This window comes from Sminthopsis crassicaudata, chromosome 4 (assembly GCF_048593235.1).
Source record: "Sminthopsis crassicaudata isolate SCR6 chromosome 4, ASM4859323v1, whole genome shotgun sequence".
Classification (NCBI taxonomy): Eukaryota; Metazoa; Chordata; class Mammalia; order Dasyuromorphia; family Dasyuridae; genus Sminthopsis; species Sminthopsis crassicaudata.
Genome location: NC_133620.1, coordinates 175217141 through 175243623, shown reverse-complemented (window position 1 = coordinate 175243623; position 26483 = coordinate 175217141).

Below are 26483 nucleotides of genomic sequence, written 5' to 3'. Positions count from 1 at the left end.
AATAAAGAATTACAAAAAAGAACTAGAGTAAAAGATGCTATTAAAGAAATGTCTGAACAGAAAAGATGGTCAAATCACATGATTAGAATCAAGACTAACTGGGGGATAATCCATGTCCTGGCATTTATTTGTAACTTCTCTTCTGGAAATTCTGAACTTCCTCCTCAGAACCTCCCAACCCTTGAGAATTGTGGGATTTTTCCCTCCAAGCCAGAAGAGAGACTAATCTCATGATCAGGATTGGAAAATAGAACTTCCAGTATAACTGGTCTGAAAAAACTATTTAGAAGATAAGGGAAGAGTCGTCTATTTGTAGCTGCCATTGCTACTCTCTCTATCTTTCCTATCCTCTAGAGAGCTTTTTCAAATTACCACAGTACCCAAGGCTCTTAACTCCTATAATGATGAATCCTCTCTACTCAGCTAAGAAGGATTTATAATAACTTATACTTCTGATGAAGCTGTTAGTCCGGTCTTGACACAAGAGTTGTTACATTTCAGTGTCTAGAAAAGACCACTTCTCTGTGGCAGAATACAGGATGAATATAGAAGTGTTGTGATTTGCATCAATAGAGAGAGGAACTAAATCAATGAGATTGTGGAATTATTTAAGTATTTGACCATTTGAGTTCTTAACAATACTATTTCTCAGGAAATGGTTGTATAATCTGCGATATAAACATGATATGGCCCAACTCAAGAATGAGTTTCAGCTTTTGGGAGCATAAAATTTTTTTCTCTAGGGAACTTTTACAGGAAGTGAAAGGAAACCTTACAAACTAATAATTTGTTTGCTCATAATTTAAAGATCATTTATTCTCAAGAATTTTTTTTCCCTTTGTATTATTGCCCATGGGTTGTTTTAAAAATCACTGATTATTCTTTGCAATATTCTCTGTCTCAAGAGGAGACAGTCAGGGATATATGCACCATACAGAACATATTCTGAATCTTCATCCAGACCTGGCAGTGATTCCAGTCCCATGCTATTACCTTCCCCAACATATTTTTTCCTACTCAACAGTTCCCCAAAAGAAAGAATAAACCCAACCCCAGCCCAAATCTTCCTGCAACAAACCATAGAAACTGGGTTTCTCTTCTATTGTTCACTATTATCATTTTGGTTTTTTCTATTTATCTCCCCATTCTTGAAATAATTAATCAATGATCATTTTGTAATAAATTGACCCCAGCTCATCCTCCTTGATTTTTCATTCTCAACCCTTATCGAGACACTACCCATTTCCTAAACCAACCTTACCCTCACTTTCCATTATGCCTTCTGAAATTCCTGCTCCATAGGGAATATACACTTCTTTTTCTCAGACCTTTCACATTTTTTTCAGGATTTGAACTTGTCTTCCTGACTGGAAGTAAAGCACTTTATCACTGTACCATCTAAAAGCTGAATAAGTACCATATTTTGAGTCTTATTTCCAATGCTTTATTTAGTATTTATTAACCTCTAGAAGCCTTAATTTCCTCAAAGGCAAAATTAGAGAATTAAGTTTATATGACCTGTGAAGTCTATACTCACTCTAAATTTTGATTCTACAAAAATTTTAAATGAACACAGTAAATCTCCAGAGCAGTAGTGGATTCCTATGGGAACCAAATAGTTAATATGAGTGAACTGATTGAAATATTCTTTCAGATTCAGAAGTGAACATAAGGTCTTCAACATCATTCTGAAATGTAACATAAAGGAGAATTCAAAACATAATTAAGCTAATTTGAAAAGTTTTCTATATCTCTATAGACCAGCCATATTTAATTACTTAATTTAATTATAATTCTAGAGCCCTTTTTGTATTATTACTGAATGGGACTGATCAGATGAAGTATTTTTCAGTATTGTCACATGATCCCTGTTTCCAGAACTGAGACCTTGGGGAGGTGGGGAGATCACATGATTTCTGGAGGAATGAACTTTGAACTTGGAGATACAGGAAATAGCAGGAAGTGACATGACCTGTGGGAAGCAGCCAGCATTGGTGACCATTGGCCAAGGATGGTTGTGTCCTTTTAGTCTATCCAATGAGAAGGCTCCAGTCTTTTCCTTTTAAACCCTGGACAAGCCAGAAGCTGGCCAGGTTCCAGATGTACATGGCAAGGGTTGGAATGGCTCCCAGATATATCTGGGCTTCTCCCTGCAGGGATTAAATAAATGCCTTCTCTTTGTACCTGTAGATGTCTCTGATAAGTTAATTGGGAAGGAGGTCTTGCACCCCACCTGTCCCACACATTAATATTATGAAATCCTTATATACCAAATGAATTTTTAAAATGTGGCTTTCTAAGTTTGTAACATTATTTTTAAAAAGTTTTAACAAACATTTAATGTTCTATAAGGAAGAAAAAGGAGGAAAAAGAGGAAAAGGAGAAAGAGAAGGAGGAGGGAAAGGAGAAGGAGAAGGAAAAAGAAATGAAGAGACAGTGATAATAATATATATTTGTATGCTGAGTATTATATATATTCTGGTTTTGATAATATAGCTGCTTAATTTTAATTTAGTATATATATATTTAGTTTAATACATTCACTTGTTTATTACTATGAACAGTTGAATAACTTAACTTAAAATTCATTAGCCTTTTGGTAATCATTTTCTGCAGCACATTATTTTATCAGGTAATGGTATGAAAAGATTTGATTTAAAAAGTTATAATGAAGCAAGAAAATAACTGTTAAAGAGATTCCCTTTTTATGAGACTAATATGGAGAGCATTTGAATTTTTTTATATGTTTGCAATTTTCGTTTGGTCAAAGGTACGCATTTCCAACTTTTCAAGATATCTTCTAATCCAGAAAAATAAATTCAATTCTATGTGTAACCTGGGCTTCCTCTACCCACAGAAATGTTACCGTGGAAACTTGATGACCCTTCCCTCCAGGTAGCTATGGTAACATATCAGTGTAGGGCTGGAAGGGGGTGTGACTTTAGAGCTAACCTAGGTTACATATTACTAAATCTCATGAGTGATAGCTAATGAAGAAAGAACATTATCTAGATTCAAATTATAACTTTGGTGTTTATTTTCTATATTATATTTGAGCAAATTATTTAATATCTCTTGAAAACTTTCCTCATCTATAAAATATGGGAGTTAACATAGATGACTTCTTAGGTTCCTTCTTATCTTTCATTTTTTATCTTACTTTCTTTCTGATTCCCACACTAAATGTTAATACCTTCCATTTTCTTTCATAAATACTGGGTCCTCATTAAGAGCAAATCATATGATCTCCCCACCTCCCCAGGGTCTCAGTTCTGGAAACAGGGATCATGTGACAATACTGAAAAATACTTCATCTGATCAGTCCCATTCAGTAATAATACAAAAAGGGCTCTAGAATTATAATTAAATTAAGTAATTAAATATGGCTGGTCTTTAGAGATATAAAAAACTTTTCAAATTAGCTTAATTATGTTTTGAATTCTCCTTTATGTTACATTTCAGAATGATGTTGAAGACCTTATGTTCACTTCTGAATCTGAAAGAATATTTCAATCAGTTCACTCATATTAACTATTTGGTTCCCATAGGAATCCACTACTGCTCTGGAGATTTAGTGTGTTCATTTAAAAATTTTGTAGAATCAAACTTTCCCATGCTTTATTGTTTGAGTCACTGCCAAAAACTTTACATTTTAATTAGCAAGTCTACATTCTTGAAGGAGAAATCTTCAGTCTTAAAGTCCTGAATTTTTCAAACATTAAATTAAATGTTTATACAGGAAGGAGCTATAAGATACAGGAAATATTTTCAATATGAGAATTCCTGGAAGAGATGAATCCCAATTGCTTCTCAATAAAAACAAAACAAAACAAAATAAAAACAACAAAACAAGAAGAGAATGATTCCCAAACTTCTATAAACCAAGCTTCAAAGAAAAAACACAGCTTAGGTACAAGTTCAATGAGAATTCCTGGAAGAGATGAAGCAAGAATTAAAAAAACAAACAAACAAACAAACAAATAGGATCTCATTCCTCCGTAATCAGTCAGGCCCCAAATCTTCACCTACTTTGACCACTGACACAGGACCAGTGCCTCTTCCCTTCTACATATATGTTCATAGCCTTTCCACTTTATACCTCCTGCTCAGAGATTGATAATTAAAACACTATAATATATATAAAAAATATTCCCTGAATAGCATGACATGATAATCTCCTCTGGATCAACTCAGTTGATTTTCTCTCTGGAGTTGAAGAGTATTTTCATTATGAGTCATTTGGAATTGCTTTGGATCATTGTACCAATCAAAATAGCTATGCCTTTCTCAGTTAATCATCATTAAAATATTGCTATGATTATGTGCAATGTTCTACTGATTCTGCTCACTTACTTGGTCTCAATTCACATATATATGCTTCCAGATTTTTCTGAAACCATCTTCCTTGTCTTTTTTTTTTTTTAAACCATAATAGTATTCCATCACAATCATATATCATACTTTGCTCATTCATTCCCTAACCGAAAGATTTTCCCTTGGTTTTCATTTTTTGCTGCTATAAATATTTTTATACTTATAAGAACTTTTCCCTTTTCTTTGATCTCTTTGGGATATAGGCCTGCTAGTGATACTACTGAATCAAAGAATATGCACTCTTTGATAACTATAATATTCCAAATTATTCCTCAGAATAGTTGGATCAGTTCTCAACCCCATCAATAATATTGTATTAGAGTCCCTATTCTTCCACATTCCCTCCAGTATGTCTTTTTCCTCTTCTGTTATGTTAGCCAATCTGATAGGTATGAAGTGGTACCTTAGTGTTGTTTTATTTTACATTTCTCTAGTGATTTAAAGTATTTTTTCATATAAAAATCTAAATAGCTTTGATTTCTTTTTTGCAAAACCATCTTTTCATATCCTTGACTATTAATTAATTGAGGAATGGCTCTTATTTCTATAAATTTGGCTCAGTTTCTCACATATTTGAGAAATGAGACCTTCATCAGAAAAACTAGCTATACAATTACCCTTCTCTCATTTCCTGCTTTCCTTTTAATTTTAATTGCAATGACTTTGTTAATTCAAGTACTTTTTAATTTTATGTAATCAAAATTGTCCATTACATTTCCTGTGATGAGTTTTTATCTTACCATAGATCTAAAAGGTAACATTTTTCATGATCTCTTAATTTGTTTATGATTTCATTCTTTATTTCTAAACATATGCCTACTTTGACTCTTGGTATACAATGTGAGATGTTAGTCTGTGTCTAATTTCTGTCTAATTACTTTCCAATTATCCCAGCAAATAGTCAAATAATGGGTTCTTATCCCAAAAGCTTGGATTTTTTCCTCCCAAATGAATTTTATTATTTTTTCTAGATCTTAAAAAAAAGTCTTTAATAAGTTGATATGGTACTGAATACCATAATTTAGAATCATTTAGATTTAAGTAAAATTATCATTTTTTGTTACAATGACAGCATATCCATGAGCAATTAATAATTTTGAGAGAAGGGAACACTTGAACTGAGTCTAGAAAGATCTAGGAGTTCCAAAAATAGGTGAATAAGAATAGCTTTCACATTCCAAGCTTGGGAGATAATTTGTGCAATGGCATAGAAATTTAAAATGGAATGCTTTATGTGAGAAAAGCCACATAGGGAAGTTTAGCTGAAGTATAGTGTAACTGAGGATGAGCATTATGTAAATCAACCTGGAAAGAGCTTTGAGAGAGATTATGAAGGTCCTGAAATGTCAAAACCAGAAATTTGTATTTTATCCTAGAGGCAATTGAAAGTTACTGGACTTTTTTCCTTCAGTTTAGGAATAATAGTTTGGCAGCTCTGTGAAGCGTAGATTGGAGAACAGAGAGACTGGATACAGGGAAACCCATTTGAAAGCTTTTGCAATAATCCAGCTGAGAAGTGATGAATTTCAGGTCTAGAGAGGTTGTGGTGTTAACAAAGAATAGAGTCAGCTGCGAAAAATTTCAGAAAGAAGCACTGATAAGATTAGGCAACAGGTTGGATGGAATAAGGTGAGTGAAATGTTGAGGATGTCTGCTAGATTATGATCATCAGTGACTAGAAAAATAGAATTTTCCTTGACAGAAATAGGAAAGTTGGGGGAAGGGATGGACTTAGAGGGCAAAGTAATGAGTTCTGTCTTATATATGCTAAGTTTGAAATACTTATGGGAAATCCAAGGAGAGTTTTCTATTAGGTATTTAAAGATAGGGGACAGGAACTCAATAATGGGATGAAGAAGGATATGTAGATTTGGAAGTTCTGAATAGGAATGATCTATGAATGCACAGCACATGATGAGATACACCAAAGTGTAAAAATAGAAGAGAAGGTTCGTGACCAGATATCTTGGGGACCCACCATGTTCAGAGAGCCAGATATGTATGTTGAGATTGCAGTGGAGCCTGAGAAGAATCAGACTGACAACTAAGAAAAGAATGACAACAGATTGGTGTTCTGAAAATCCAGGGGAAAGAATAAATGCAAACTTCTCCTCCATCCCAAGGAGAAAGGATCATTCTGGACATTTGAAGTTCTAGAGTGAGCTGACCAGTTCTTTGCCTTCACCCAATGAGATGCCATATATCATATGAATAGCACAATCTAGCTCCCATAAGCACTTGTATCATCAATATATCTTCTGTTTTGATACTGGTAATTTGTAGCTTGATAAGTTTTCTGAGTGTTAGTTATGTCTTTTCCCCCAAAAAAATTTAGCAAAAGAATAGTATCTATATAAATAAAAGGCCCTAATTTATGGTTAGTCTACCTCCATCTCAAAATACTAGAAACAGCTTGGACAAAACTATGAAACTTTCTTACATATGACTGGATCATTTTGTCTATTTCCATCACTGTATTTCTCTTTATTTCCCCCTTCCTCCATCTCCAACAGGTTAAAAGGGGCTACATATAACTAGTTTGCATGAGGACAGAAGATATCATAATATAAACATCTCATTTCAAAATGACTCAACCAATTCACATGTATGTCTTTTATATTGTGATGTGCTTTTCAGTGAATATTATAAGGGCTTTTTTTGTTGTCTTTTTCCCCCTGAGGAAATTGGGGTGAAGTGACTTGCCCAAGGTCACACAGCTAGGAAGTATTAAATGTCTGAGGTCACATTTGAACTCAGGTCCTTCTGACTTCTACCCTGTGGATGTTATAAGTTAATGATGACATATACTGAGCAGTAATCAGTTCTTTATTTCTACAAACATATTTTTACACAAAATTTAAAAAATTTTTCATACATTTTTCTGAAAAACAAAAGTTGGGTCTCTTTTTTTAATCACCATTACCTTTGTATATTATTAAATTTTATATTTCTTCTGTTTCATGTTTTTCCCCATATATTAAAAAAGATTCTCTTAAAATTAAACATGACAAACAATGATCTGTGTACTAGAGACTCAAATGTTTATTTTTCTATTCCAGAAAGCCTTCTTTAAATCCTCTTGATTCTAGTGCCTTCCCTTTTAAAATTATTTCCTATTAGTGAATACAAGGGATAATATTATTAAAAAAAATTACTCATGCATATATACTGTGGAAAAAAATTCTAAATAAATAAAAATAAATAAAATAAAATAAAATAATTTCCTATTTATCCAAAATATAGCTAATTTGTATATATGTGTTTGGTTTTTGTCTTATCCATTAGATTGCAAATTCCAGGAGCAGTGACTACATTTTGCCTCCTTTTTCTTTTTTTTTTTTTTAAATGCCCAGCATTTAGCACAATGGCTAGGACTTAGACACTCAATAAATGTTTATTGACTGGTTTTCAGATATGTGGTTGCTTCTGCCACTGAGAAGTTATTCAGAATTTTGCAGCTCCTTTCTCCAAATGTCTGTCAGAACTTAATTACAATTCTTCCTTTGATATCTTTGCATATGGCATTGGGCTATTCTTTATCTACAGGAAGAACATCATGGGTTTATAGTTTGTTCTTCCTTCTCATTCAAGTATAAAACCATAAGCAATGAAAAAAAAGACTATATATCATGAAAGGAACTGGACAATGATTTTGAAGAAGTTGATACATTTTCTAACTTATCTATTTGATCAAGAAAGGAGGAAACTTTGAGTCAACTGATTAGGTACAGTAGTAGGAGTAAGAGGCTTATTTAAAGATAAGGGAGAGGAAAAAATCTCTGTGACTGAGCTAGAAAAAACATTTCTGACCTACTCATAAAAACAGTACTATGGGCAACTGCCAAAGTAACAGCAATAACATCAGATCATAAAGTTACACTGACTGCAAAGTCAGTATATAATCTCAAATATAGTTATCACTGACCCACTTTGAAATACAATACTGATGCTCAAATGTCTAAGCTTAAAAATGGAATTGGGACAAGAACAATGGCTTTTCTAAATTGTAATATCAATGTAAAAACATGGGACCAATTGTAAAGAAAACTACTAAGTTTTGGTTGTATGTATTATAAGAAAGATATAATTCCTTGGTTTTAAGGGAAGTTTCTTTTTCTTAGATGAATTTGTTGATTTTTAGACTTACTGATATTTAAAAAAACAAACAACCAACAAAACATAGACTTTTCAAAGTCTCTACCAAGTACATTTCCTGGAAAAAACAAAAACAAAAATAATACACCCATATGATACAGTAGAAAGAGTAATAGTTTCAAATTCTGGTTCTGCTATGGACAGCCTATTTGTTCTTGGACAAGTTATTTAATATCTCTAGCCCTCAGTTTCCTAATATATAAAAAGAAAGAGTTGGTCTAAAAAAAATCTAATGGCAAGATTACAACTGATCATACATATCATTTTCTAATTTTATAGTCAATTGCTTGTTAACAGAAGGATATATACTTTAATTTTAATAACAATTCACACTTGTATATACTTTAAGGTTTACAAAGTAACTTCCTCATAGGTAAAACTGTATCATTATCATTTCTTTTCTATAGCAAGGAAGTGGAAGTTCTTAAGGCTTAAGTGTCTGTCCATGAGAACATAGTAAATTTCTTTTGCATGATTTGACTACAAATGCAGCACTATATTACTTCTACTCTGCCTTTTCTAGAGGAACAAGAAGATTGTCTATTGAATTTGGTCAGAGTTTTTGTTGACTTTTAGATTTGGTTTTATTTACATTGTTGTTGCAATTGCATTTATTGTTCTGTGGTAAGAAAATGAAAGATGTAAAATGTATTATTTCTGCTTGCATCACTTCAAGTCTTGATCTTGTCTTTAAATTCTTCACATTTGCAACTACATAGGGTACAATAATATTTCATTATATTGTTTTTTATTTAACCATTAGGCACATACTTTGTTTCTATCTTTTTGTTATAATATATAATGATACCATGAATATCTTTATACAAATAAATCTTCTGTAGTTGTCAATAATACTCTTGGGGAAGAGTCTGCCTTTCTTTTGCCTTGTTTCCTGTATCCCCTCCTTTCTTCCTTTCATTCTCCCCTTCTTTCCTTCATTCCTTTCTTCTCTCCCTTTCTTCTTTCCCTCTTTTCTTTCCTCCTTTATTCCTTTCCTCTTTTCTTACTTCTTTCCCATCTTTCTTCTTTCCTTTTCTCTCATTCCTTCTCTCTTCCCTTATATCTTTCCTTCCCTCATTCTATCCTTCCTAACTTTTTTCTTTTCTTTTTATCTTCTTTCCTTTTTTCACACTTTCTTTCCCTTTTCCCCTCCTTCCTTTTTTCTTTCATTCATTCATTCATTCCTTCCTTTCTTCTTTTTTTTCCCCACAGCTGGGTAGCACAAAATGGATAAAGCACTAGGTCTGGAGTCAAGAAGCTCTAAATATAAATCAGCCCTCTGACAGCAGTTACTTAATCTCAATTTCCAACTGTAAAATGGGGATAAGAATCCCACTTACCTCCTAGAGTTGTACCTGACACATATTAAGTGCTTAAATAATGCTTGTCCCTTTTCTCCTCCTTCCTTTCCTTCCTCTCCTCCTTCAGACTATGGTCACAAAGAGTCAAAAAAGCTTTAGACATTAAAAAACATAATGCCAGTGTAAATATGTAATGTTCTGTTGTCTCCAGAAACTGTTGGTTGCTCTCTGGGAGGACATCTGCTGTCTCAACTCAATCTTTCGACCGCCAACTCTGACCTAGAGTAGAGACTTCTCCCTTGCTCAATGGTGTCTTCTTTTATCCTCCCAGAGAATGTGCGTGTGAGAACGCAAGGGCTTGTGGGAGAAAATACTTCAACCAATGAACTTGCTCCTCTTAGAATTCCTAAAGGGTAAACTCCCTTTAAAGGCCCTAACCAAAGGTCTAAGCCAGAGAACTGTCAAGTCAACCTGAGTTCTCACCTAGTAATTGTCCAGACAACCTGAGTTCTCACCTTGTAATCCTAACATAAATGGATCAGAAATATGTAAATAAAAATCCTTTAAGCTCATTATGGTTTGAAGAAGGAGCTGACAAAATAGTTGGAACTTTATTGAACCCACAATATTTGAAAAACAGCTTGTGATATTTAACAAACTCCAAATGTAGCTGAATTTACTCATTCTTTCATGGTAGCAGTAGACTATGAAAAAACAAGTTGAGCAAAATACTTGTTCCATGTAATAAGAAAATAGTAATGATTAAAGCTTTGCTGACTGTCAATTTAATACTACAAAAGACTCTGGAACCTAGCACCTTGGCTTTACCAACTAGTGCAAATTGATTATATTTTTAAAATATTCAATATGACCTGTTGAATCTAGATATTTTAAAATATTCAATATGACCTGTTGAATCTAGATATTATTTAATTAACTAAATTATCCAGGAAAACCAAGTCTGATCAATTAGTATGGAAATAATGCATTTTATATCTCTCATTTTCTTACCACAGACTGTTGCTTTATATACCTAGGAAAACAGAAAAAGAAAAGTATTCATGAAAGTGGATCATTAATTCTACAACAGCATGATCTATTAGATGTCTTGTAATGCAGCTTCTTGAAGGAGGAGAATGGATTTTACTGTGTACTGTACAGCTTACTTCAAAAAATTATATCTGTGTGTGGCCCTTAGCTCAAAAGGCTTGATAGATAACAGAATTAATCACATAACGTCAATTAAGGATAGGAATTGATTTCTTCATTTTGCAAATTGATAAATCTGTTATCAGAGATCTACTTGTGGAAGAGATCAAGGAGAACATTTAACTCAAACCCTTAAATCACAAATGAAAAAATTAAGATATGAAAAGTTTAAGTTACTTGTTCAAGATTACAGAGCCAGAATTTAAGTATAGATTCTCTATGCTTAAATGACCTGTCAAATTTATCTATTGTAATTTATCAATTAATCAGTCCCTGATCTGCTATGTGCCAGGAACTGAGTTAGGTTCTAGAAATATGAAGACAAGATTTAAAGAGTCTCTGACCTCAAAGTACTCATACTATCTTCTTAGGGGTGTGGTAAAAGGGAGGGAGGAGATGGGAGGAGGAACATGTACATAGATAAGAATATTAAAATATATATAGATAAAAAACAATAATTATGTAAGTTTAAGTTTAAGATATTAGCAATTGGAGGGATCTGAATGGGCTAATCCCCTACATGTCAAAATTCATAATTCCATATTCATTATTTCATTCCTTATTCAAATCACCAAATTTGTAAGTTAAACTGCAAGAACAAACAATAGTATCATAATTTAACATGGGAATGCCAAATAAACCCAGACTAATAATGCTTAGCTAAGTTCTCTAGGCTGGATAACATTTCTAACTTTATCTTTAATTTCAAAGGTAGCATAATGTCCATTCTGCCTCTCAAGGATTTCTTTCACAGAACTATTTGTTTATAAAAAAGAACTCCTTCAACTACTAAGCTCAGAAAATTCATAATTCATTATTCTTTCCCTCTGGATGAAATGGCTTTTCCCCCCTTGAATTACTAGAGGACTGTGGTGATGAGGATCATACATTCTTTCTATAGGAACAAATAAAGGTAAAGAGAAGAGCCTTTTGTTTGCAAAACAGCTGTGGACTTTCAAACAGAAAAGCAAGGGATTTAGCTATGAACAAAATGTAAAGGGCTAGAACTGAGCAAATGCACTTGGATAATGGAGCACGTGAGACTAATTGCCAATTGGACGGTTCTCTATTAACTTGTTTGAAAGTTGACCCTCCCCAGCTGTTCTGTGCTGACTTGATTGGTGAGACAAAGAGGGGGAAGTGACGTGTGTGGGAGGAGTAGGAGGAGGAAATTGAGGCACTCACTCTTGGGGCGGTGGAGAGAAGAGGGTGGTATGCAGATTTCTAGATCTAATCCCCTGACCAAGAATAAAGACTTTTGATTATCCTGACTCCAGCTGATTTCTGGGAAGACAGAGTTCCAGCATTTGGCATCCAACGTTGGGCCAGGCACCCTACTTTCACTGAAGTCCTCTGGTAACCAGGAGATTAGGTGAGTATTCTAATAGACAAATAAGGAACTTTCTTTGTTAAGGGCTAAACCAGCAATCTTTTATAGCTGAAATGGGGCAGATGTTAACTATAAACATTCCAACCTCAGCTGACTCAGACCCAGCCCCTGCTCCAGCCTCACCCAGTAGTGGTGCTATAGAGTATAATTAAGATAATTGAGGAGAAGAGTTTACTTGTAACCTGGCTACAGATTGATAAACTATTGGGCGCATTAAAACACACATCCCCTTGCTTCTTCGAAGAAGAAAAAACTAAATATAGATAACTGGAAGCTAGTGGGATTTCAACTGAAAAAATTTTACACAAAAAAATGGACCTTGTTCAATTTCCACAGAAGTATTTTATATATACAATGTAGTCCAATTTGACTTAAACTATCAAGCAAGTTGTAGGAGAAGGAAAACTTTAAAAAATGAACAGAGGAGGAAGTGTGAGGAAAAAAAGATAGAAGATAAGCTATCTCAAGAGATTGCCTGAGGGCAAGGGGATTCAAATGAGGAATTAGGGTGTGATGACTCTGATTCCCTTGAAGAAGCTTCAACCCCGCCTAGAGAGCAGATTATTGACCAGCCCACATCAACTCCACCTTCAGGGATGGAGGGAGGAGGAGTAGTGTGAGGGGTGGTGATATCATCAGTACCTCCCCCCCCAGCAATCACCAACTCCTATAACTCCTATAACTAGATTACAAAAAGGGATTGTTGAAGCTACTAAAAATGGAAAAGAAATAGATAATGATTTCAAACTTCAAATTTTTCCCGTGATTCAACAGCATAATTCTGCAGGCCAAGAAAGTAGAAGATACACTCCTTTTAATATGGACATCCTTAAAGACCTAAAAAAGCTTGCACTCTCTATGGGGCTATATCAGCTTATGTTAAGAATTTGGCTTATGAAGTCTTAACCCCTTGTGACTGGAAAGACATTGCAAGGGTGTGTTTAGAACCTGGACAAAACTTGTTGTGGCTTTCTGAATATAGTGAGTTCTGTAAGATTCAACCCCAACAAAATAGTCAAAGTAGAGTTAATACTTCAATCACCTGTGACCTACTAACAAGTGTAGGTTCTTATGCAGAAGCTTCAGTACAGATTAATTACTCCATAACAGCATTTGAGCAAATTGCTGCTGCTGCTATCAAAACATGGGCTTCTCTCCCCAGTAAAAACAACAAGGGTGAGACCTTCACAAAAATTGTACAAGGACCAAATGAACCCTTTGCTGATTTTGTGGCATGTTTGCAGACAGCTGTCATACAGACTAATGGTGAAAATATAGTAACAAACACTTTGGTGTAACATGCCCTCCTGGCAGTTACTATTACCAGTCTGTCCTAGGCCCAATAGAGTACCTTTGAACACTTACCTTTGCAGTGTCAACTCTACCCAGCTTGCCTCCTCTGAGGACTTCAAAGGTCTCTGGCCACAATTTCTCAAATCTATAGTTTAATAATTTCACCTCCTGAGAGTACTTACAAAACAGTGTTCATTCATACACTGATGTGGGAAACTGGGGAATGTGTAGATAATATCCCAGTCACTAACAGAGGGAGACAATGTGTGACTTATCAACCAGGGGAAATAGTAGCATCAGGTTTTGTAGCGTGCTGTCGTTGATACAGACCCCTAATAAGCAATCTGGTGACAGTTACCCACGTTCTAACTCCAAGCAGCAAAACCCAGGAATATACTGGACAGCAGCTGTGACAGCTGAGCAACCTATGCTCACCATCTATATAAATGACATACCATTAGAAGGACTGGTAGACACAGGTGCAGATCTCACAGTCATTAGAGGCCAACTGGCCCAGTCACTGGCCAAAGACTAAGGCAGACACCTACATGTCTGGGGTAGGAGGATCAATAGCAGCTGAAGTTAGTGCTACCCCTTTAAGATGGATATTTGAAGGTGAAACAGGAGTTTTTACTCCTTTTATTGTTGAAAAAATCCCCATCAATCTGTGGGGAAGAGACATTTTACAACAATAAGGATTAAAAATGAGTACTTCGGTTTTTTAGGCAGGGCTGCTGTTGAAGGCTTGCCACCACTTTCACCTGTTCCTATCCAATGGAAAACTGATACACCAGTGTGGATAGAACAGTGGCCCTTAGGTAGCGATAAAATTCAGGCCTTACTAAACATAGTACAGAAACAACTTGACCAAGGACACTTACAACTTTCTCTAAGACTTTGGAATTCCCCAGTATTTGTTGTAAAAAAGAAATCTGGAAAATGGAGGATGTTGACTGGTTTAAGAAAGGTAAATGAACAGATGGAAACTATGAGAACTCTTCAACCTGGACTTCCATCTCCTACTCAGTTGCCTAGAGAATGGCCTCTGTGGGTTATAGACATTAAGGATTATTTCTATTCTATCCCTCTAGATAAGGAGGATATGAAAAGATTTGCATTTTCAGTGCCCAGCATTAACTTAGCTGAGCCTTATAAAAGATAAGAATGGACAGTTTTGCCACAGGGAATGAAAAACAGCCCTACTATGTATCAAATGTATGTTGCTGCTGCTCTTACTCCAGTAAGAAAAGCATTTCCAAAAGTAATGTTATTACATTACATGGATGATATATTGGGATGTGCACCTGAGGAATAAATATTAGAAGCATGTCTACAAAGAACCATAGAAACACTAAGGAATTATAAATTGCACATAGCTTCAGAAAAGATTCAAAGACATGCTCCTTTTCAATATTTAGGATATGAAGTATATCCTAAGGTGCTTACAGTACAAAAACTCTCCTTAAGAACAGAGAAGCTAAACACCTTAAATAACTTCCAGAAATTGATAGGAGATACCAATAGATGAGTCCCATGCTGGCTTGACTACCTGTCAATTGCAACCATTATATGACATTTTAAGGGGAGACAGTGCTTTAAATTCACCACGCCAGCTTACAAAAGAAGCTCAAGAGGCTTTGAGACAAGTTGAACTGGCTTTATCCAATGTGGTTGAAAGAGTCACTCAAAAACCCTTGGAAATATCAGTTTTTGCTACACAAGAGGCATCCACAGCAGTCCTTCATCAAGGAGACAGTGTGATAGAGTGGGTGAACCTCCCAGCACAACCAGAACAAAGCCTTATTCCTTACCCAGTGCTTGTGGCTAGAATTTTATTAAAGGCCATTAAGTGAGCAGTACAATTATCTGGGATAAGACCTGACAAGATATACACCTTTTATGCTACTGCACAAGTTAATGTGTGCTGTGAAACCATCCCAGAGTGGCAAATTTTATTAGCCATGGCTCCAAATTTTACACACGGGTCTCCATTAAAGATAACCAGACTGTTACATAATTGGCGATGGATTCTTGAAGAAAAGGTTTCTAAAGTTCCTCTTAAAGGACCAACTATCTTTACAGATGCATTCAAACATAATATTTGCGCTGTATACTTTCCTGACTTGACTATAAAGAGAGTAATCAGAATTCCTTTTCAGTCCACTCAGCAGAATGAATTGTATACAATCATTCTAGCTCTTGCTTATTATCTGGGAGACATAAATATAATATCTGATTCAGCCTATTCAGTAGGTGTGGTACAAATAATTGCCACAGCTCAAATAAAATTTGTAGCCTCCAATATATATCAGCTCTTTAAGGAACTTCAAGAGCGAGTGAGAAAGCATCCAGGTAAGATTTATATTTTGCATGTCCATTCCCATAGTGGACTTCCAGATCCTATTTTTGATGGTAATTCAAAGGCAGATTGCCTTCTAACCATGTTGGCCAATACTACTTTATTTCAAGAAGCCCAAGAATCTCATTCTAAATATCATCAGGCTGCCCGAGCTTTACCTTTACAATTTGGAATAACAAGAAAAGAAGCTAGGAGCATAGTAAAAGCCTGTAGAGCTTGCCTTCCTTTCCATGCTCCTACACTCCCTCCAGGGAAGAACCCTCATGGTTTGAGACCTAATGAAATCTGGCAAATGGATGTGACCTATTATAAATCTTTTGTTTGTCTATCTTTTATCCATGTCATGGTAGACACCTTTTCAGGATTCACATTTGCAATGCCAGCAGCAAAAGAGACAGCCCGAGTGGTCACTGAATTCCTTATACAAGCATTTGCAATTATGAGTGTTCCACAAGCAATAAAAACAGACAATGGACCTGCATAAACATCTAAACATTTTGCACACTTTTGTGCACAGCATAAGTTTTACATACCACTGGCATATCATTTAATCCTCAAGGGCAATCAATAGTAGAGAGAAGAAACAGAGATATTAAGACACTCCTCCAAAAACAAAAGAAAGGGGGAGCCATGGGTAACCCTAGAGAACTTCTAAATTTAGTTCTCTATACCATTATTTTTTAAATTTTTGACAAAGATGCACTGGCTCCAGCAGACAGGTTTTATAACCCACCAGAAGGACAGTGTCCAGTGCGAGTAGCTCCACTGTCTTTAGTTAATCTCCAGGTGATGTGGAGAGACTCAGAAAGTGGTGAATGGAAGGGACCAGATAGGTTAACTGCTTGGGGGAGAGAGTTTGCTTGTGTCTCCACAGATGGAGAAGGAATTAGATGGGTGCCAACGAGCTGTATTTGCCTTGTCCATCAGAGAGAGAGAGAGAGAGAGAGAGAGAGAGAGAGAGAGAGAGAAGAGAGGGAGCAGACCCTCAAAACGAAAGAGAAGACCCAAGAAACATCAGGGGGTTCTGTTGTTGACTGTGCCCACCACTGAAAGAACCTGGCAGTTATGGTATTTCACTCATGGACATCAAAAAGTTGTTGGACTTGAAAATCCCCAGGAATTATTGGATTCTCTGAGATATGATAAGACCATTATAGGACTTGAAAACCCTTAGGAATCATTGGATTCTCTGAGACATGATAAGACTATTGTAGGATTTGAAAGCCCTCAGGAATCATTGGATTCTCTGAGACATCATAAGACTATTGAAGGACTGAAAGTCCTCAGTAATCATTGGATTCTCTGAGACATCATAAGACTATTGTAGGACTTGAAAGTCCTCAGGAATCATTGGATTCTCTGAGGCATCATAAGACTGTTGCGGGACTTCAAAAACCTGTAGGGATCATTGGATTCCCTAACATATAAAAAGACTGATGCGGGACTTCAAAAACATGTGGGGATCATTGCATTCCCTAACACGTGAAGCAATGGACAATAGATTGGTTTTGGATTATCTCTTGGTTGCTGAAGAAGGCATATGTGTGACTGATGTTTACAAACCCTCCTTCTAGGACTTCTGGAAATCTTTTACAAAACTGTGTTGATTTATATTGTTTGTTATATCACCACTTTAATGTAGAATTCATATTTGTTACACCATATTGAACCTGCACTGACTGTGGGGAGAGTCATCACTAATAACCTCTGCGTTATTGCTATGTGCTTGTGTAATAACTCCCATGCTAATGGGTTTGTGCATACTTGTCTCTAATAAGACCCTTCAATCCAGAAACCTGGGGCACTTCCCTTTGGTGCTTTTCATCTCCCTTCCTGAGATGCCAGGGGGGCATGATCACCTCCTTTTTGGGGTTCTCACCTCCGTGAAAAGTCAGGGATGGCGTGACCACCTGAGTTCTAAAACAAAAGAAAGTGGGAGATGTAAAGGGCTAGAACTGAGCAAATGCACTTGGATAATGGAGCACATGAGACTAATTGCCAATTGGATGGTTCTCTATTAACTTGTTTGAAGATTGACCCTCCCCAGCTGTTCTGTGCTGACTTGATTGGTGGGACAATGATGGGGAAGTGACGTGTATGGGGATAGTAAGAGGAGGAAATTGAGGCACTCACTCTTGGGGCGGTGGAGAAAAGAGGGTGGTGTGTAGATTACTAGATCTAATCCCCTAATCAAGAATAAAGACTTGATTATCCTGATTTGGGCTGATTTCTAGGAAGACAGAGTTCCAGCAACAAAACTTGTAAGAAAAATGTAAGTAAAAAAATCTTTAGTTTCATCCTTAAAAAGAAGCTGAAGTAGAAAGATAAGGATGTGGGCTCTTTGGTATTTTCACATCATTATGTGTCTACCTTAAGCTCCTTGGTAGCTGGAGTAGAGGAAGACCCATACATTTAATTAAAAGAATCATATAATACCAGAGAGATACTTAAGAAAAATTATACTTTTAAAACCTCTTATCTTAGAGAGTGGGTCTTCTAAACCCAAGACAAGATTGATGTCATTCTTTTGTAGACCAGAGTTATATGGATTGTCATTCTTCCATATGGAGCAATCTTTGTAGGTTTCCTCAGTGGGGAATAAATTAGGAACACTCAAATTAGAATAATAGGCAACATGATGCAGTAAAGATAGCACTGGCCATGGAGCTAAGAATAATTGGATCCAAATCCTACATTGAATAATCATTAGGTGCACAAACCTAAGCAAGTCATTTAACTTTTCTAAATTTCTGTTTCCTCTTTTGAAAGAGGGGGAACATTTTTTGTAGTATTTCACCTTATAGGATTGTTGTGCCCAACCTGTGGTAGAACATTCCAAACATATTAATCTGATCAGCTGCAGTTGGACATACTGTAACTTGATTCTAACATGGTAATATAATTTTGGTACTCTTTGAGAATGAAGGACAATAACCAAATTTGTCCTTCATTCTTTGTCCATCTTGAAGAGTACCATGACATTAAATCACTATTTAACCTAGAGTCTCTTTAAGCCTCAGTTTCCTCACTTGTAAAATAGAGAAGTAAAAATTGATTATCTTTATGATCCCTTCCTGATCTTGAAGTCTATGAATCAAATGTAAGTCAGAGATAGTCACTGATTTCTTTAAGAATTTAAGAGTGGAGCAGCTAGGTGATTAATGGATAGATCACCAGTCCTGAAGTCAGGAGGACCTGAGTTCAAATCTGGTCTTAACACTTCCTAGCTATATGACCCTGGACAAGTCACTTAATCCCAATTGTCTCAGCAAAAAGAAAAAAGAAAGAAAAAAAGAAAAGAATTTAAAGATCATCATTTCCATGTCATAAATCATCATCCCTACTACCACTACCATTATGAAGAGTAATAATGATAATAGTTGACATTGTATATAGCAATTATAGGATCAAAAATCTAAACCTGGGAGGTCCAAAAGGCATAAAGTCCAATCTTATCATTTTATAGGTAAGGAAACAAGTAGTAAATATGTGTAAGAGGGATAAAATTTGAACCCAGATGTTCCAATTCTTTTTATGGTTGTTAATTGTTTCAGCCCTGTCCAACTCTTCATAAACCCATTTGGAGTTTTCCTGGCAAAGATACTGTAGAGGTTTGCCATTTTCTTCTCCTGTTCATTTTACAGATGAGGAAACCAAGACAAACACAGTTAAATGAATTTGCCCAGGGTCATACATCTAGTAATTGTCTGAGACTAGATTTGAAATAAAGTTTTCCTGACTTTAAATGCAGTACTCTATTCATTGTACCACTTAGTTGCCCTCTGACTTTAGCTCTAATGATTTGATTCTCATTAAAATCCTAGAACAGGGCTAGCTCCAGTTTTCCTGATCTATGTCTGGCTGCTGAACTTGGATGGCTCTGGAGGAGAAAGTGAGGGTAGTGACTTCACATAACCCTCCCTCACTTAAATCTAATTCATTTGTATACTCCCTGACTAGTTTACTAGTCCTTTCGCTTTTGGTCTGAGACCAAAAGTCTGAGAAGAACATTGTGAAGAAACCAGAACCTCTTAACCTATTATAAAGAAAAGAAATGAAAAAGTCTTCTACTGCTGTTGACCTCCTTTCAGTGAAGGTGAGCATTTCATTGCAGATGACACATTTGAAAAAAGTTTGAGGTTTGAGGTGGAGAAAAGCAGAAAACAATGTTTATTCTTATCTGGTTGCTGTATGGTTTCTAAACCATGTGGTAAATTGGGACTAGTAATCTGAGCCACAGTACAGAAAATATTTAGTTTGGGATATATCACATTATTCCTTTATGAGATTTTCAAGTGTTATTTTCCAAAACTTAATCATCAATTAATTCATCCTGAAAGACTATTGTCATCAGTGCTTTATCTATTCTAAAATCAAATGACTGACATTATTTACTTTTCATCTCATTTGTCTTTAATTTTTATTTTTCATCTTATTTTAAAATTCTTAATCCTATACTGCTTCTATATGGCATCCCCCTTATTGGCTGGAAAAGTTGGAATTAGTTTCAAAAAAGACCAAAAGCCATCTCTACTGGATAAAAATAATTGGATAAAACCTACAGGAAAGGCTTCTCTTATAAGTTTAGTCACCAATCATCTTTGACACATGTCACAAATCATCATGGGAACCCAGGGACTAATCAGGAACTGAGCTTAGTCTTGATGTCCTTTAGCAAGGAGCAGAGTTCATTTCTCACCAGAGAATCCTATACATAAGCCAATTTTCTCTCTCTCTTTCTTTCTCTCTCTCTTTCTCTGTCGCTCTCTGTGTCTCCCCCCTCCCACCCTCTCTCCCTCCCCTTCTTTCTTTCCTTCTTTCCTTCCTTGCTTCCTTCTCTTCTTCCTTTTCTTCTCCCTTTCTCTCTCTCCTCTGTCTCTCCTCTCCTGTCCACATAGGGAATCATACTCTTACTTTTGGGTGCTCTGCTCAAAGGAATGACCCAAAGGAATTTTGATCACTGAAACCTTTCAAGATATTTTTTGGTTTACAAGCTACATTTTTTTTTAAGGATCATGTCTTAAAGCTAAATCACTCTGACTCTAAATGGCCAATATTAAGAACCACTGAAGGCTAACTTGGTCATTGTTTGTTCTGCTGGCTCAGAATGAATGTAAATAATGAATATAAATTTCTATTTGGTCAAAAACTCTGAAGGTCTTTCTTTCCAGATTTTTTTTTTAACTAGGTAAAGGAGCTCATTATTTCATTTTTTACCTAGCATTAGTCACTGAATAGTCATTGCCTCAGAAAGACTGAGACCTAGGAAAGACCTTAGCTTAAAAAGGTCAAGGTCTTTCACTATATCCAGGGCCATCCCCAGTCATACTGATCTATATCTTGCCACTGAACCTAATGGTTCAGGAGGAGAGAATGAGGTTGGTTACTTTGCACACCTCTGCCTCATTTAAATACAATTCACTTGCTGTAACATGACCTCCTGGCAGTAACAATTACTAGTCTGTCCTAGGCCCAACAGAGTACCTTTGACCACTGACCTTTGCAGTGTCAACTCTACCCGGCTCACCTCCTCTGAGGCTTTCAAAGGTCACATTTTCAAGGCCACAATTTCTCAAATCTATAGTTTAATAACCAGTAGCGCACTCAAGAACAGCCACATGTAATCTTAAAAGCCTTTATTATACCTACTCACATAATACCCTGACTTGTCAGCTCCCTAGTGAACAACTGGTCTGAAGATCCACGTGTTCACTACCAGACTTCTTACCTCTCTCGGCTATCCATCAGTTTGTCTTGGCCACCCAGGCTAGGGAGCCAGGTTAAAGAGCTCCAGGTTAAAGAGAGCGACTGCTGTCTGCAGTGGGCTTATAAAGGGCCTGTGAGGTCACACACACAGCCAACCAGAGAGAAAGCTGTCACCCATTACAAAGCTATCTCAATATGGCCAGGATCCCACCCACAGAGTAGTCCTATATCCACAGAGAATACTTCCTGGAGCACTCAATCTCCTGTTGCACTGTGACACCACCTATTTAAAAGGCCCTTAAAATTCCCTTCTCTTGTTTTGCAGGAACCGCATCCTTACAATTCCCTTCTCGTTTTGCGGGAACTACACATCTCATCAAGCTAAACTTTTAGCACCAGCTATAGTTCACTTGATCCATGAGATGACAGAGTGTATACCCAGAGAAGGAACACTGGGAATTGAATGTAAAATATTAGCACTACTGTCTATCTATCCAGGTTACTTATACCTTCAGAATCCAATACTTAACCTGCAACAAGAAAATTGGATTTACACACATATATTATATCTAGGTTATACTGTAACACATGTAAAATGTATGAGATTGCCTGTCATCTAGGGGAGGGAGTAGAGGGAGGGAGGGGAAAATTTGGGAAAATGAATACAAGGGATAATGTAAATAAAATAAAATAAATCTTTAAAAAATAAATAAATAAATAAAAAAGAGATGACAGAGTGTTATGTTCAAGGAGGTACAAAGCAGCAGATCAGTAAACAGAAGTATGACAATGAGAACTAGGCTCAACAGTGGCCCAAGTGTTCAACCCATTCATTAAAGTCATACTCAAGGAGATAATAAGGCAAAGAGGTTGGATGCCAATGAGGTAGGATGTCAACGCTGAGGTGGGAAGTCAACAAGGTAAAACATCACAATTCTAGTTAACAATTAAACATCAGTGAGGGAGGTTGTCACAATTCTAGTTACATTTATCACAGTTCTCTATTCTAGTTTCTCACAATTCTCTATTGCACTTTTCACAATCCTAGAGCAATTCTAGTTTCACAGGTGCACATAAGCAAAGTCATGTCCAGTAACATTGTCTCAGTAACAATGGCAGGTAGGTGTGTTGGTTTTTCACCCACTAATTTAAAAGCATAGTCCTTCAATAGAAAGCATAGGGCAAATCCTCTCCCCAGGCCACCATATGGCAAGTAGCCACAGGAGGAACAAGCAGGCCCATTGTCCATTTACAGTCTTTATATTGCATATCACCCAAAACAGTCCATTTCAGCTGCATCACTGGAACTGTCTGCTGTCTCTGGTGTCACTGTCAGGAGGGACATTGCTTCCATCTGCATCTGGAGGGCTGATGACATCTTGTTGGTCCCTCTGGGCTGTTGTCTGGTCCTTCTCTTGGATCCTCAGGTTACAAATGTCTCTGGTGGAGATCAACTCCTCTGCTGCTAGATCTGCACCTAGGAAAGAATGTACCCAGGGCCCAACTTGGGCCTTTCCAAATGCCACCCAGGCCTTTCCACATCACAGTGGAAACAAAGTTGTTGTCAAAAAGATTAACAAAAGTCAGACAAAAGTTAGTCAGTGTGTCACTTAGCTGCACTTTCTGTATATGCCCAAAGTGCATTGCTAAGGTAAAATGCAAAGAATTTAAAAATGTAAAACCAAAATAATTTAAAGGTGTAAAACCGAAATAGATTAAAAATGTAAAACCAAAATAAGTTAAAAATATAAAATCAAAATAACTTAGTAATGTAAAATCAAAATACTTTAAAGATGTAAAATCAAAAGTGTTTAAAAATGTAAAATCAAAATTTAAAAATTGCAAGCAATCACATATATATATTGCCACATCTTGTGCATATCCCAAAATTCCCTTCTCTTGTTTAGAAGAGAAGATCTTGGGGATATAGTCTGTGCAGTAATGACTTTACTAGTAGGATTATAAGAAATGCCAATGGAATGGGCAAAGTCAAATTCAATGCAAAAACACCTAAAGGCAAAATATTTATAAGCCAATCTATAAACTATCTTAAATGCATGTGAAATTTCTACAATGGAAAAATGGTTGTGGAAAAATGGTTGATCACATGTCTAGCTGCTTCTCCAGATTGGAATGAAGCCATAATGTCCATTGGTCTTAAAACATTAAATTTCAAACCATAAGGGTTTTGTCCTATAGAGAGCATAGGAGAGTTAAAAGAAAGATAAGCTATGTAGCTTTTTGCCATGCTCTTAACTTCCTCTTTAGTTATCACAATTTGCAAATATAAGATTCTAGCAGCCTGATTATAAAAGATATGATTTGAAGGTCCACTCTGAAAATAGACATGTAGGGTATATTTATCTGAGTGCTTTTTCACTTGCTCTAGAAGTTCTTAAAAGAGCTGATACCTTTTCATACAGTTAATGAAAAAAGAACACACGACTATATCCCTGAATTCTTTTGCCTAAAAACCAAAGTTTGAGTTTCTGATACCGAATTGTACTTCAGGAGTGTGAATCAATAAATCTGATATTACTTTTCCTCCTGGGTCAAAGATCACACACTGTCTATTTATTCTAGTAATTAAAACAGCAATTTTCCAAACCATTCTAAAAATAAACACTGTTTTATAAGTACTCGTAGGGGGTTGGGAAATCAAGCCCACCTGTGGAAGTAGAAAATCCACAAGGTAAGAAAAGAGGAGTTTCAACTCTCCAAAGACTATCCTAGCAGTTTTACAAGTATAAAACTCCACTCTCTCTAACTGCAAGGTCTTATCCTTGCAAGGTTTCTTAGAAAGTAACCAAACTGTATTTAAAAAATTTTTCTGATTATAGTCAATACACCACAATTCCTTTTTGCCTTGGGCCATAAAGCCTACTCTTCTCTTTTAAAATGAAGACACGGGAGTTTTGAATGGATTAATGGGCAGTGCTGATGATATTATCGCCCTTCCTTTTCCTCCTTCTTCTCCCTTGGCCCAAGAAGATGGAGCTGAGAGAAGTGGGTCAGGAATTCGAAAATTCCCCAAAAGCTGATTTAAAATCCAACCCAAGCTTTGCATGTAAGAACTAAACTTCTTGTCAATGGAAGAGTAATCAATAAATTCCTTAAAACAATAATGCACAAGGTAAACCAACAAAATGCTAAGAAGAATTTCTCCAACTGAAGTCCATGTGGTTCGTTTATTTCCCTCCTTAGCTTCAGCCACAGGTTTGAACTTTTCCTGTTTTATCTGTAGAAACCTAGCTTTTTCTTCTTTCTCTATCTCAATCTGTAATTTAACCTGCAATTCCGGCAACTCTTTTTTAATTGTTTGCCGTTCTATTTTTAACTCAACTTCTAGTTGTCGAATTTTATACTCTATACTGTCATACATATGCATTAGCTCTAGATTGCTCCCTGTCCGAGCTATATTTAATAGGTGTGGGGATAGCCTTCTCAGAGCTTGATTACAAGCTTCCTGTTCTTCAGGGTGATCTTTGTTAAAGAGCTTTAACCTATTTATATAAGCATTATGTTCAGCTGTATCCTTGAGCCTGATCCCAGAGTTACCTGTATCCATATTGCCTGCCTTCCCTCCTAAGTGGCATTTCTACTGGATCTTTCAGAATCTTAATTCTGAATATTAAATATTTTCAAAACCTGATAATTTCTGATGCATCCATGTTCAGGCGCCATTTGTAACATGCCCTTCTGGCAGTAACAATTACTAGTCTGTCCTAGGCCCAACAGAGTACTTTTGACCACTGACCTTTGCAGTGTCAACTCTACCTGGCTCACCCCCTCTGAGGCTTTCAAAGGTCTCTGGCCACAATTTCTCGAATCTATCGTTTAATAACCAGTAGCGCACTCAAGAACAGCCACATGTAATCTTAAAAGCCTTTATTATACCTACTCACATAATACCCTGACTTGTCAGCTCCCTAGTGAACAACTGGTCTGAAGATCCACGTGTTCACTACCAGACTTCTTACCTCTCTCGGCTATCCATCAGTTTGTCTTGGCCACTCAGGCTAGGGAGCCAGGTTAAAGAGCTCCAGGTTAAAGAGAGCAACTGCTGTCTGCAGTGGGCTTATAAAGGGCCTGTGAGGTCACACACACAGCCAACCAGAGAGAAAGCTGTCACCCATTACAAAGCTATCTCAATATGGCCAGGATCCCACCCACAGAGAAGTCCTATATCCACAGAGAATACTTCCTGGAGCACTCAATCTCCTGTTGCACTGTGACACCACCCATTTAAAGGGCCCTTACAATCCCCTTCTCTTGTATTGCGGGAACTGCATCCTTATAACTTGCCAGTCATGATATCATCTTCCTGAGTCATGGTCCTCTTTGAGAACAAAAAACAAACAACAACAACAATCTAAAATGATCACCTAGTCCAGATCCTGGTTCCCATTACTACTGACCCCCATCATGTTCTTTCTCCTTGCTCAACGAGTTCAATGCTTGGGCTTTCAGTCTTTTTCTTTGCCCCAATTACTGCCCTCATGGCCAGGGACATTAATATACGTTTTGATGTTCCCACAAACAACCTCACCTTCCAGTTCTTCCATCAGTTCAAATCCCATCAAATAATTCTCCACTTTACCTCAGAAACACACAGGAAAAGTGCCCGTTATCACCTATAAGTCTTCCATTTTTGTGATCAAGAACTCCAAACCTCTTTTATCAGATCATTCTCTTT